This window comes from Dermacentor variabilis, chromosome 2 (assembly GCF_050947875.1).
Source record: "Dermacentor variabilis isolate Ectoservices chromosome 2, ASM5094787v1, whole genome shotgun sequence".
Classification (NCBI taxonomy): domain Eukaryota; kingdom Metazoa; phylum Arthropoda; class Arachnida; order Ixodida; family Ixodidae; genus Dermacentor; species Dermacentor variabilis.
In genome coordinates, this window is record NC_134569.1 from 258017556 (window position 1) to 258032292 (window position 14737).

The window sequence follows — 14737 nt, forward strand, 5'->3', positions numbered from 1 at the left end:
TCCAACAAGAGGAGATCCCAAGACTTCGCTTTAGTTCGCGTCGAAAGCACTGCTCGCACCAGCATCGTTTGCTTCTTCAAGAGGCCGGCTCTTCGCAATCGGCTCGTACATGTAGGGAGTAACGCCGAACTCCTCAGAAAAACACAGTCTCTCTAAATTTTCCATTACCGTCTCAGAAAAACAGCACCAGACTACCTGGCACCGCGCTTCATGTGTAGCGGCAGCGGTCGGTTCGTACGAACACTAGTGTTGACGTCACGTGGCGCCCGACCAATCACAGGCGGAACCGAGACGCGCGAGCTGGGCGTGTCCGCTGCTGTACTTTTCGTCGAAATAAAATATATTTGCGCTTTCTTTCGCTCAATTTCGATACGATATTCGAATTCGGAGGGTTGAAAACCATTATGTACAGATGTTCACTCATTTTTTCTGGAAAACCTTTCAGCTTCCCTTTAAGGCATAATTCTTGATGCGTATATAGGTATTATATGTGTGCTGTGAGGCCTGTGTTGTGTATGAATTGAAGCAGTGTTTTGTGGAATCTGTTGTCATGCATCCAGCGGTCATAGCTGGTTGTCACACTGTAGCGGAGGCCGGCTTGCAGTAGGAGACGCGAGCTTTTTGATTTTAAACCAGTACATGTCCATATTAGGTGGTATGCATCTGCTTCCATCACAGGAACGGAGCAGTATGGACACGTAGCACACAGTGGTAAATGCGACCAGTTCCACCTTGATATAACAGCCGGTGTAAGGGCCACCCCGGCCCGAAGCCTCCTAAGCACAACTTCCTCCGCCCTAGTAAGGTGAAGGGGGAGGGAGCAGACACACGGTGGGATAAGAGCGCGTGTGTCCTGCCGGAGAAAGTTTTTACGGGCTCGGAGCGAGTTAAGGGGTTGAGGTGGGAGGGGAATAGGCGGAAGATCAGGATTAGGAGGGCAGTGTGCCTGCTGGTCAGCAGCGATGTTGTGAGGGTTCGCTGAATGGCCATGAATCCAGTGTACCTTGACGCAAGTAGCTCTCTAACTATTACTCGAGTGTTGCCAAGCAGCTGCGCCACGGACGCAGCCGACTTCCTGCTGTACGACGTCATCCTACAACATGGCGCTTCACGTCACCTACTTTTTACGGTCGGTACTTCCTGTCTCGTGTGGTTGGCGATCCACTTCGATCATGTGCTACTCATCATAACTTGGCCACCTCGTATCACCCTCAAACCAATGGACTCGTCGAACGCCTCAACCGTACACTGAACGACATGCTTTCCATGTACGACTACGTTTCTGATGATCACCACGATTTGGACGTTGCCCTTCCGTTCGTCACATTTGCATGCAACTCATCGCGTTATGACACTGGCGGCTACTCAACTAAGCTGCTAACCTGTGTGCCCTGTGGAGTCTTGACTAGCCAAGTGCTGGCCGTATACTGTTAGGTGAATACTGCCCGTAACAATATAATAAAGAAATAGATATTCTATGTACCATGCCTGACAAAAATATAACATGAGACAACAAATATTCACTAGAAACAGGTACAGAGTGGAAGTTTCGAAGTATGCTGGTGTCAGTCATTCATCGGCTTTGTGTCTTTCTAGATGGATCACTGTACATAATTAAAAAAATTTCATCCGAAGTGCTGGGATCGCTTCACCATTGTCATATGTAAGAGGCATGCGGCGCAGAAAGGAAGAAGAGGCCGATGTGCCCGTATCGGTGCGAACGGCACCAGCTCTCGAGGCGTGCGACCCGAGCTGAGATCGAGAGAGAAGCGGCGCCGTGCTGGCATTTTCGACGTGGCTCTGGGCCAAGAAGGTTGCAGCGTCAGCATCGCACTGGCGACGGGAGCGATGGAGTTTCGGTCGAGTCCGTGACGCTGGCGGTACAGGGTGTGGCCGTAGACCTCGGCGACGTTCGAGCGATGCTTCTTGGACCTGCTGCCGCCTCTCACGGCAGTGCCAGTCACTCCAGGAAGGATCCCCCTTCAGAGACAGACCAGCACGTACGATAGTCCCAGGGGAGTCTCGTCGGTACTCAGTAGCGGTGGAACCCGGAGTTAGGCCTAACTGGTGAGGCCGGGGTGCCATGTCACCGACGGAGTTCGGGGCACCGGCATCAGAGACGCACGAGTTGACTGGCCAACACCACGGTAGCAACGTTTATGGAGTCGGCGAGAACACCGACTATGATGAAGATCCGACACGCATCGGACACGGAAGATACGTGCGACGACAAAAGTCTATAAGAACGCTCCTCTCTGATAGCGTCGCAGCCATAGGCTAGGCTTGCTCGACTTTCGCATAGAAAGCGCCGAGAACTAACTATCGTAGACGGGGCCATGTTTGGGTTACATAAGGGTTGCCATTCCTTCATTGAGTTTTATTTTTATTTTGAGTTTTTGAGTGTAACTAAAATCTGTTTGCTGTGCTGCTCTGGGTCTCCCAACCCAATCTCTCGTAACATCCACACGTGCCGAGATCGGTGCGACACGACAATTGGAGAGCCTGCCGGGATCCATTCCAGGATACGTTCCAGGATTCTATTCTGGCTCAGTCACTGATCTTGGTAGCTTAGAGACGGAATGGGAACGTTTGGTTGCGATAGCTAAAGATTTAAATCTGTCGAAGGACGAGACGATGACGTTCTTGGAGTATGCTAAAGAAAAGCAAAACGAACGAACACAAGAAGAGCACAGAAGATTTAAAAAAATTTGGAGTTGAAAATAAAACTAGCAGAGATGGGCGCGGGCTGTCGTTATGGCAGGAGTACACCCGGATCGGCGTAATCCGACTCACCTTCTTCCAGGCCAAGACAGATTTGCCCTAGGAAATTGATGGCACCTTTCGATGAAGATAGGGATGACCTGGATCTGTATTTGCATCGGTTTGAAAGGATAGTAGTCGGGCTAGGCTGGGAGAGGAGCGAGTGGGTTAACGATTTAAGCCTGTGTTTACTGGGCAAGGCTCTGAATGTATTTGGGCGTATGCCAGCAGATGAGTCATTAGACTATGACAAAGGGAAGAAAACTTTATTGCAGAGATTCAGGTTGACTGCAGAAGGGTTCCGGGAGAAGTTTAGGTCATGTAAGCCTGAAGATTCAGAAACAGGCAAGCAGTTCGCGTGTCGTCTAACAAGCTATCTTGAGAGGTGGATAGAGCTGTGTGAGACGGACAAGACGTATGAAGGGGTTGGCGACAAAGTCGTGGGTGAACAATTTCTTGCCTGGTGTAGCAGCAGTTCGGCAATATTCCTTAAAGAGAGAAAACTACAAACTGTGGAGCAGATGGCAGAACAAGCAGACCAGTTCGTAGAGGCACAGGGATTGAGAACGTTGGCAAAGGGCGACAAGGATGCGCATACGACAGCAGTAGGAGAGATGAAGAACCATGGACAAATTAGTAGACAAAGGGGACCACAGAGGTGTTTTCTATGTAACCGGTTAGGTCATTTAGCGGTGAACTGCAGAGTGAGAGATAATCGTCGCGAAGCACTGGTGGTTTGCCAGTTGTACCAAAAGAAAGGTCACAGGGCAGACGAACACAGGACTAGATCAGTGGATAAGACGGCATGTGTAATGAGGTCAAGAGAGGATAGACAGAGAGAGCAGGCCATGCCTCTAGTGGAAGGCGAGGTACAAGGACGCAAAGCTACAGTCTTAAAAGACACGGAAGCGAATACCATTTTAGTAAGGAAGAGTCTAGTGCCACCAGAAAGCATTACCGGGTCTTTAAGCTAGTAATCTTGGTAGATAAGTCCGTTAAATATCTGACACAGGCACGGATTCAAATACCGACGACTTTTTGTACAGGGCTGGTCACAGCTAGCTTTAAGGAGGACCCACTTTAAGATTTGATTGTGGGAAATGTACCTAAGGTGAGGAAGGCAGACTTCCCAGACCCAAGTTGGAAGAGGACAGGGAAGGACGCGGAAGAGAAAGAACACTCAGAAGTACCAAAAGACGTTATGCAAGAGACAGACGTAGCAGCTGCAGTACAAACACGAGCAAGCAGTATTTGTACGAAACCTCTGATAGCATTGCAGGTTACAGCCAATAATGAATTAAATATAACCGCAGCAGTATTGAAAGAATTACAGAACGAGGATGAGTCAATATGTAAATGTGAATTAAAGATAGGTTAACTGGTGCGAAGGAAAAGGAGCAGGACAGTAGTGGAGTTTATAAAGAAGAATAACCTATAGTACCGGAAGTGTGTGTTTAGTTGAGCTAGAGAAGTACTACAGTTGATGGACCCGAAAGAGCTGAGGGACACAGTATATTGAAGATAGGACACGATAGTGTAATAATGGCAGGTCACAAAGGAATAAAGAACACGTTAGAAAAGATCACAGAAGAGTTCTTTTAGATCGGGGTGTAGAGTGATGTGAAACGGTATGTGAAATCAATCAGCCGGCTAAGGAATGTGTGGTAAAGACGCCTCTATGAAAGATGCCCACTGTTGAGTTGCGATTTGACAGAATGGTGATTGATAATGTAGGGCCTACTAGTCCCGTGTCCGGAAAAGGAAATAGGTATGTGCTCACGCTGGTGGACGTAGCTACCAGGTACCCTGATGCTGTAGCACTCAAAACTGCAGATACCATTCAGGTGGCTGAAGCATTGTTGGAGATGTTTGCCCACTATGGCATGCCCAGGAAAGTTTTGAGTGACCGAGGCTCGAATTTCACATCGGAGGCTATGAAGGAGGTAAATAGACGGTTGCCCATAGATGAAGAGCTCACCCGATGGCGAATGGTTTGGTAGAGAGGTTTAATTAAACGTTGAAGACATCGATAAGGAGGATGTGTCAGGAAAGACGAAAAGACTGGGATAGGTATCTGCCAGCACTCTTGTTCGCTTACCGAGAAGTGCCACGAGCTAGTTTAGGGTTTTCCCCATATGAGATGCTATACGGGTGAGCAGTTAGAGGACAAATAACTATTCTGAAAGAGCTGTGGTCAAGGGAGGAATTAGACAACCAGGAAAAGACCACATACACGTATGTGCTAGAACTCCGAAACCGATTAGAGGCAGCCTGCAAATTGGCCCACGAGAAGTTGGCGCAAGAGAAACAGATACAGAAAAAAAATATTATGACCGCAAAGCAACGCACCGGAAGTTAGAACCGGGAGACAAGGTGTTGGTACTACTGCCCACAGATAAGATGCTTATGCAGTGGAAGGGACCGTTTACGGTTATCCAAAAGAATGAGTTGGACTATGAGATCTCAGTTGCAGACGATAAGAACGTGTTCTATATGAACATGTTGAAAAACTATGAAGAGAGAAAGGTGATAGAAAAAAAAAATTATTGGGTTTACGTGCCAAAATCACTTTCTGATTGTGAGGCACGCCGTAGTGGAGCACTCCGGAAATTTCGACCACCTGGGGTTCTTTAAGGTGCACTTAAATTATAAGTACACGGGTGTTTTTGCATTTCGGCCCCATGGAAATGCGGCCGCCGAGGCCGGGATTCCATCCCGCGACCTCGTGCTCAGAAGCCTAACACCATAGCCACTGACCAACCACGGCGGGTTGATAGAAAAGGGGAAGAACGAGGAGAGCTCTCCTCGTTCTAAACTTTTGTTTAGAACGAGGAAAACTTTAGTCCTAGGACTAAAGTTTTTGAGCAAAGCTAAGCTAACTAATGGCAGAATAATGAGATGGAGCCTCACGTTGCAAGAACACTATTTCTGTATAGAGTACATTAAAGGACGATAGAATCTGGGGGCGGATTTCAAGAGTAGGGCGATGGAGTGATGAAGCATCAAGAGTGTAACGCGGACGGAGCAAGTGTACACATGTGAAGTGGTGGGATCAATGAACTCGCAAACGTTATTGTGAACAGTGCATGTGGTGAAATGTGCGTGACACTGTGGTGATGTGTTGTGACCCACGATGATGCAAGAAAAAAAACACCCAAGTCACAGCGGGAGAGTCAAATACGCCTCCAAAAGACCGACAGAAGGCAGGTTTTTGAAAAGAAAAGAAAACCCCTGAAAAGGGGACCCATGTGATATGTATCGGTCCGAACGGCATGAGCCCTCGAGGCGCGTGACCCCCAGATGTGATCGAGGGAGAAGCGGCGCCGAGCTGGGATTATCGACGGGGCTTTGGGCCGAGAATGTTGTAGCGTCAGCATCACACTGGCGACGGGAATATGGAGATTCGGTCAAGTCCGTGACGCTGGAGGTACAGGGTGTTGCTGTCGACCTCGGCGATGTTCGAGCGAGGCTCCTTGGACATACTGCAGCCTCTCACGGCCGTGCCGGGCACTCCAGAAAGGATCCCCCTTCAGAGGCAGACCAGCACGTATGATAGTCCCCGGGTCGTCCTGTCGGCACTCGAAGAAGAAGCGGCGGAATGCAGAGTTAGGCCTAACCGGTGAGGCTGGCGTGCCACGTCACCGACGGAGTTCGGGACACCGGCATCAGAGACAGACGAGTTCACTGGCCAACACCAAGACAGCAGCGTTTACGGAGTCGGCGAGAATACCGACTATGATGAAGATCCGACACACATCGGACACGGAAGATACGTGCGACGACAAAAGTCTGTAAGAACGGTCCTTTCTGATAGCATAAGGCTATAGGCTAGGGTTGCCTGACTTTCGCATAGAAAACGCCGAGGACTATCGCAGACGGGGATAAGGACATGTTTGGGTTACATAAGGGTTACCATTGCTTCATTTAGTTTTATTTTGAGTCAATTGAGTTTTGATTTTCTGAGTTTTGAGTGTAAATAAAATCCGTTTGCGGCGCTGCTCTGCGTCTTGCAACCCAATCTCTCGTAACATGGGCACGCCCTGAAATCGGTGACATACGATCACCTTAAAAAGTGCGATAGACGATGACGTTTTAAACATATTTAAATAACCCAGTCCAGCAGCTTAACTTCAGATATATTTATGATTCACGGCAGTTAGCGTTCGCGTGTTTCAAATATTTTGCAAAAAAATGAAGACATAGAAAACAATATTTTCCGTGGCAGGTGAGTGCGCGCGAGTGGGGCACCCGACCAAAACTTCCCGCTTTTTCCTGATAAGTTCAGTAACGCCCACGCATCATGCTTTCGTGATGAAGCTTCCGAGTAGTAAAACACCTTGTGAAAAGGTTCTGAAAATCTCCGATAAATCTAAATAAATGACCAGACGGGTACAGCAAGCCTCCCTTGTCCCGCAGCCAGACTTGTGTAATCAGCTGCGCTCCGCTGACTAACATATTCTTTTATGGTTAATACAATATCGCGGCAGTGTTCACACTTTGTTTTCGTGACAAACTTCCTAGCCACATATGCGCAAATGTAAAAATGAGCCTTTCATCACTGTTGAGACACGTGTTCGGCGTGACCCGGTTCTGCACCGTGCTGGTTGCCTTCTTCTATCATGCAGCCTTTCCATCAAGCCACATTTTCTGGCTTTGCACCACCTGCATCATCTTGAAATCATCGTTGGCTCTGAATTGATGCGATGATGCAATGTCTAGCAATGCGGCGGAGGCGCGTAACTACGATATGAGCGAAGGGAGAAAGTAAAGAAACATTCGGAGCGATGATGCAATGTGGGGACGACATTACGCCATGTGATAACTCAATATGAGAATCCAGAAAGGTTAGGAGACTGGAGGTGATGATGTAATGCGGAGGCGACATTACCAAGATTACGCCGTATGACTAAAAAGGTGCAGGGGCTTTACGATATGTCAGCAGAGAGAAAGGTGATATGACGCGGTCAGCCCGCTAGAAGCATTGAATCTTACATCTGCATTTGTCCAGCCCCTCCTCATTTTAGGAAATTTTACATTAATACACAAATCAATTTTTTCTAGATTGAAATGAATTATAACTATTACTGGCCCAGCCGTTTACGCATTGTTGTGTGAAAGTTTAACTGTTACGATAGCCTTGTTATATTTATTTATTCCAGGTACCCTCATGGCCACGGGGGCATTATGGAGGGGAGTGGTATAATATAAAAAAGAGGAATATAAAACTTCGAAACACTTGCATACATATACTCAAGGATATATAAGTAACTACATGAAAATGAATCGGTATACGTTACGAACGAACAAGTAATTGTGGAAAAATAGTTACAAAGATACTGCAGCAACACTGCACAACACATGGCAATATCGACGTTTATCAACAGCAAAAGAAACAAAAACTTCAATGCACAATTTAGCTAACCGAATGCAGATTCTCTAACGGTTTCTTAAATTCTTCGAAAATGTTAGTAAGCGTCAAAGATACTTAGGGCCGGATTAAGAAAAATGGGGGCCCTGGGCTAATGCGCATGCAGGCCCCCTTTCCCTATACTGAGCCCACTGTCACCTGCTACGCTACTGGAAATATGCCATGTTTCATTTTAATACCACCAAACTAAAAAGAACGAAGTGCGATAAACGTGATTGCTATTATTGTTAATATTTTAAGGAAAACAAGAAAACTTGCTTGAAACGGGTGCTGTTGTAAACACCAACACATATGTTCACTTTGTGATTAATCTGCATTCTGATTTCAGCAAAAGCTAGGCTTTAAGGAAAAGTTTAGTGCACTCAAGACGAACAAGGACGTGGCAAGGACAACACAGCTCAGATGTCGATCCTTCTGAAGCTAAGCTTCGTTTGCATCTATAAGTTTAATCCCGTGAGGAGACGCATGGTTGTATCCAAAACATTCTTTATTAAAATGCAAGCATCAGACTGCAGTAATAGTTATACATGTTACTCTATAAATATGCAACAGATATATGCAATACTTAAGGCAATACAAACACCATAAAAATGCGCTAGAATACAGATGAAAATTACCAATTGTAATTACGAAACATTATTTGAAAATATTTTCGTTGAAGCCAAGACAAGCGAGGACGACACCAAGTAAACGTTGCACTATCAAAAACAACTAAAATACAGTTCTTTATAAGCACGCTAAATATCGCAAGAAGAACTAACAAGAGACGAACAACGAAGATTTGCATACCTTGAATTACACTTCTCAGCGTTTCATTGGCAACGTGGAGGCTGGGAGGCGACACAACGAACTTATTGGAACTATTCGTGTATAGCGCAAACAGCCGTCTTCTAAAATGGCGCCTTTGGCGACTTCCTTCTGGCGAAATCAGATATTGCCACATCCTATATGGTCGCCGCGGGTATGCGCCAGGCGATTAGAACGACGCTGAAGTAGCGCGCGAGTGGAAAAACAGAGACGACAACGACGTCGCGTTGACTGCTCTGATAAAGTGCTTCCATACGTCCTCTACGCCGGCTTTCCCGTCTTGTACTAGGCTGCGACACTGGTGGAGGTGCTGGGTAGGATTGCCTCATGCTCGGCACCCATTCGCGGAGCCATACCTCGAAAACGGAATCACCTTCGTTCGTCGAAACTCCTGTTCACCGGTACAGTCGCCGCCTGCTATAGGCCTGACGCCCGAGTTCAACCCTTTTCAGGACCCCGCTGGAACGCGTCTACCTACTTCCGCCATGGCTACTGCAACTCCAGCGCAGGTGACGCTGCAGAATCCTAAGATACCAGAAAGTTTCCATGGCGACGCTTTTGAAGATATCCAAGATTGGCTGGACCAATTTGAGCGTGTCGCCAGTTATAATGACTGGGGCTCCCAGCAAAAGCTGTCTAATGTCTATTTCGCGCTTCAAGACAGTGCGCGGACGTGGTTTGTGAACCGGGAGAGAAGTTTGACCACATGGGATGCCTTCCGCACCTAGCTGCTAGACACGTTCACTAGTACCGACAGAAGAGACTGCGCAGCGCCTACTCGAATCCCGTATTCAAAAACCAAACGAGAGCGTAGCCATGTATGCAGAAGACATGACCCGCCTTTTCCGCAGAGCAGACCCTGAGATGGCCGAAGAAGTTACGCTATCTCTTGCGCGGAGTGAAGGAGGAACTGTTTACCGGACTCGTGAGGAACCCACCGACGACAGTGGTCGAATTCGCCAAGGAGGCTACCGCTATAGAACGGGCACTAAAGCAACGGTACCGCCAATATGATCGCACGAACTCGCCGGTGAAGAAGAAGAACAAAACTTTATTAGTAGAAAGAACTTCGTTGCCCCTAAAACGGGGTAACGCCGTGTGGTCGGGCCCCTATTCCAAGGCACCGCTGGCCCTCGCCATCCTTTCTGCCCTCCGAACGAGCCTGAGCTGATCCCCGAGGGCGGAGCTGGATAGCAATGCCTCCCACCTTGCTCTCGTGTTATTATCTTCTTGTTCTTCTGTGTGAGCTGTGCACTCCCATGTGATGTGGTAGAGCGTTGGTGTGCTCCCACACCACGGGCATATGTCCTTGTATGCTGTTGGGTAGTATATGTGCAACTTATGTAGGTTTATGTATGTGTCCGTTTGGAGCCTGCGTAACGTCGCTGAGTCCACGGCTGAAAGGTTCCTATGCGGGGCTGGGTAGAGCCTTCTGAATTCCCTGTAGTGTTGCAAGATCGCTTTATAATTTGGATCGATGGGTGTCGGGTCCTCTACGATGTTGCCATGGGCAGCTCGGCAATGAGTGAAACCTCGAGCCGCCTCATCTGCATGGAGGTTCCCAGTAACACCCTCGTGTCCCGGGGCCCATGTTATCGTTTGGGTATACCTGATGTCAAGGTCTCTGTTGATTTCGGTAAGTATCCGGCGTGCCTTCGCGCCGATTTGTCCCCTCTGATAGTTCCTACATGCGGCCTGAGAATCCGTGACTATTGTTAGTGGAGCATTGCGCTCTATGCCTTCTCTTATAGCTAAGGCGATGGCTATCTCTTCGGCTTCTAAAATGGTTGCTCGGGAAACCGAAGCACAGGCCGTGATTTTCCCTTTACGGTTTACGACAACTGCCACCATGTTCTTTGCGTTGGCCTGATATGGTGAAGCATCCGTGAATCGTGCAGTGTCCAAGTATTTTGTAGTTTTGTCTATGTATTCTGCTCTAGCTTTTCTCCTTCCTGCGTGTAATGTCGGATCCATGTTTTGTGGTATTGGTGATACCCCATATAAAGCTCTAATCTGGCAGGGTAGAACTTTGGCGTTTTGATATATTTGTATGCATTCTCCAAGGCCGATTCTTTGAAGAAGAGCTCTGCCGACTGTCGTTTGCGCCAATCGACTCCTCTGCGCTATGAGTTGGGCTTCAGCCAGCTCATCAAATGTATTGTGGAGGCCGAGGGCTAGAAGTTTCTCATTTGAAGTGTTGCGTGGCAACCTCAGGGCTGTCTTATATGCCATCCTTATTATTTTATCAGCCGTTTCTTCTTCCTCCCTGTTCATGGTATGGTAAGGTAGAGAGTACATTAGTCTGCTAATGACCAGGCTTTTCACAAGTCTGAGGGTGTCTTGTTCCCCCATTCCTGTCCGATTATGAGCCACACGGGCTATCATCCGGTTAATTTGTTGCGTTGTTTTTCTGATCGTGCTTAAAGTGTGTAAACATCTGACATTAGACTGCAGCCACATCCCCAACACTCTTACTATTGACCTCTCAGGAATAATTTTCCCTTCCAGCCTGATCTCGAGTTTGAGTCTCGGGTCAGTTCTTTGTTTTTTGGTGAATGCTTCAATTCTACCTGAGAGCTACGGCACGTCTCTGCGTGAAGTCATCCGGGAGATTGTGCGAGAGGAGATCCGGCAGCTCGGGATTTCTCCTAAGGCACCAGCGGTGGCTTCTGTCGCTGATATCGTTCGGGAGGAAGTTCGACAGGCCTTTTCGTCCCCCGACCGGCAGGCGGTGCCGCGACGACTAACCTACGTGGAAGCTGTCTGTCGTCCACCTCCCGCGACTTCGATGCTACTGACACCGTCGACCACTACGACGCAGCCAGCACCGCCACCCCCGACGCCATATTTTCGCGTCACAGCCGCCGCCACCTATGCCGTATCGCCGCCAGCCGATCGCTGCGCCTCGGTCTTACGGCGAATCCCCTGCCGGCTACCCGCTTCGAAAGACCGATTTGTGGCACACCGCTGACCGCCGGCCGCTGTGCTTTCATTGCGGCGAAGCAGGACAAGTTTATCGCGCGTGCCACTACCGCGCAGCCGGGCATCCAAGGTTTCCCAACTGCAATTACCCTGTGTTTGATGCTGCACGTACCTGCGACGAAAATTGTACAAACTTTCGGCCGGAAGGTTCAGCGACGCGTCGATCGCGTTCCCCTTCTCCGGCTCGTTATATCTCACCGACCCGTCGCGATTTTTCTGACGCCTCTAGGGGCAGGTCCCCTAGCCCGCGCCAGGGAAACTAGAAGCAGCGACCTCCGGGGGTGAGGTTGCAAACCGTCTAGCTTTCCAAGAGCCCCCGTCACCGACGACCGACGACTCGAAAACTCCGACGTCTCCAACCGCACCCCCTGTAACCGATGCCGTCAGCGCCGATCTTGTAGTTTTCATTGACGGCCACCAAGTGGCCGCTCTCGTCGATACTGGTTCGCATTTTTCGATAATAAGTCAAAAGCTGGCCGACAGGTTGAGAAAAGTGAAGACGCCGTGGACCGGGCCCAACATCAGAACTGCCGGCGGCCAGTTGATGACGCCGATCGGAAAATGCACAGCCAGGATAGTAATCGCCGGTGAAACCTTCGTCGCCACCCTCGTCATCCTCTATGAGTGCTGCAAGGAACTTATATTGGGTATGGATTTCTTGAGAGAGTACGTTGCAGTGATTAATGTCCGTGACCTCCTCATCACGTTTTCTACGAGCTCAGACGACGTCGACCCCGCGGAGCACCAGCGACCCCGCTTACGTATCGCCGACGACGACGTCACGCTTCCGCCGCGAAGCTGTGCCCTCGTACCTGTTATCTGCGACAACTTGAACACCGGGACTGGTGTCACCGAAAACATCGACGCACTGGCACTGAGTCAAGGCGCTTCCATCGCCAGGGCCGTAATTAACGTACACGACGGACGTGCTGAACTCCTGCTGACGAATTTTACCAGGGAACGTCGACACATTGTTAGAGGCACGGCTGTTGCTTACTTCGACGAATTTACCTCAATACAAGACTGCTTCCCAGCGGAGCACGCGACGGCCACCGTGGCCATGCCTGCCCCTGTGGTTGATATCAATTCCACCTTGTCACCCGTCGAACGTAACAGCCTTCTTGAGCTCATCGATGAGTTTAAGAGCTGCTTTTCATCTACGTCACGAGTCAGCCAGACGCCGCTCACTAAGCACCGTATTGTTACCGAAGCCGACGCCAGACCAATTCGGCAGAATCCTTATCGTGTGGCACCGAAAGAGCGCGAGGCGATACAAACGCAAGTGAAGACGATGTTTCAGGACGGGGTTATTCGGCCATCTAAGAGTCCTTGGGCATCGCCTGTCGTGTTGGTGAAAAAGAAGGACGGTAGCCTGCGCTTCTGCGTCGACTATCGAAAACTCAACCAGATCCCAAAGAAAGACTTTTATCCGCTGCCGTGTATCGACTATTCACTGGACAGGCTACGAAACGCACGTTACTTTTCGTCGATGTCTTGAAAAGCGGCTACTGGCAAATAGAAGTTGATGAGAGAGACCGTGAGAAGACCGCTTTTGTGACGCCCGACGGACTTTATGAATTCCAGGTGCTCCCCTTCGGTTTGTCTTCTGCGCCAGCAACGTTTCAGCGACTAATGGACACGGTACTCTCAGGCCTCAAATGGCAAACCTGTCTGGTGTACCTCGACGACGTGATTGTTTTCTCCGTCACGTTCGAGGAACACTTACGGAGACTAAAGACGGTCTTTGAAGCAATACGCTCAGCTGGTCTAACTTTGAAACCTGAAAAGTGCCATTTTGGCTTTGAACAACTTCAATTTCTCGGTCACGTTGTCAGTCGTGAAGATGTCCGACCTGACCCTGATAAAATCTCTGCCGTTGCTACTTTCACAACGCCATCAGATAAAAAGGCCGTGCGACGTTTTCTGGGCCTTTGCGCCTACTACCGACGCTTTATTGCGGACTTTTCGCGCATCGCATGACCATTAATGAATCTAACCAGAGAAGATGTCCCCTTCGTAGGGGGTGAAGACCAGCAGCGGGCGTTTCACGACCTACGGCAACGGCTGCAGACGCCTCCCGTGCTCGCACACTTTGATGACGACGCTCCTACGATTCTTCATACCGACGCTAGTAATGTCGGCCTCGGCGCAGTGCTTGTACTGCGGCAGGACGGCGCCGAAAGAGTCATTGCTTACGCCAGCAGGACGATATCAAGGACGGAGGCAAACTACTCCACTACAGAAAAAGAATGTCTCGCACTGGTGTGGGCCGTCCTGAAGTTTCGGCCATATTTGTATGGTTGGTGTTTCACCGTTGTCAGTGATAATCACGCACTTTGCTGGCTGACTAATTTAAAAGATCCAGCTGGTCGGCTAGCGCGCTGGAGTCTTCGTCTCCAAGGGTTCGACTTCACGGTTGTCTACAAATCAGGGAAACGACACACCGACGCCGACTGCCTTTCTCGGTCTCCTGTTCAGACTGCAGTGCACGACGATGATAACACGGCTTTTCTAGACGTGCTAGATACTGTCGCCGTTTCACGCCACCAACGCGAGGACGCAGAACTGGTTCCTCTTTTTGATTACTTAGAGGGAAGAACAGGCAGCGTGCCGCGGTTATTCGCCAGAGGGCTGCCTTCATTCTGCTTACGCCACCACGTTCTGTATAAAAAGAACTTTTCACCTAGTGGCAGCAGCTACCTACTCGTCCTTCCCGCATCTCTTCGCGACGAAGTCCTACATGCCTGTCACAATGAGCGG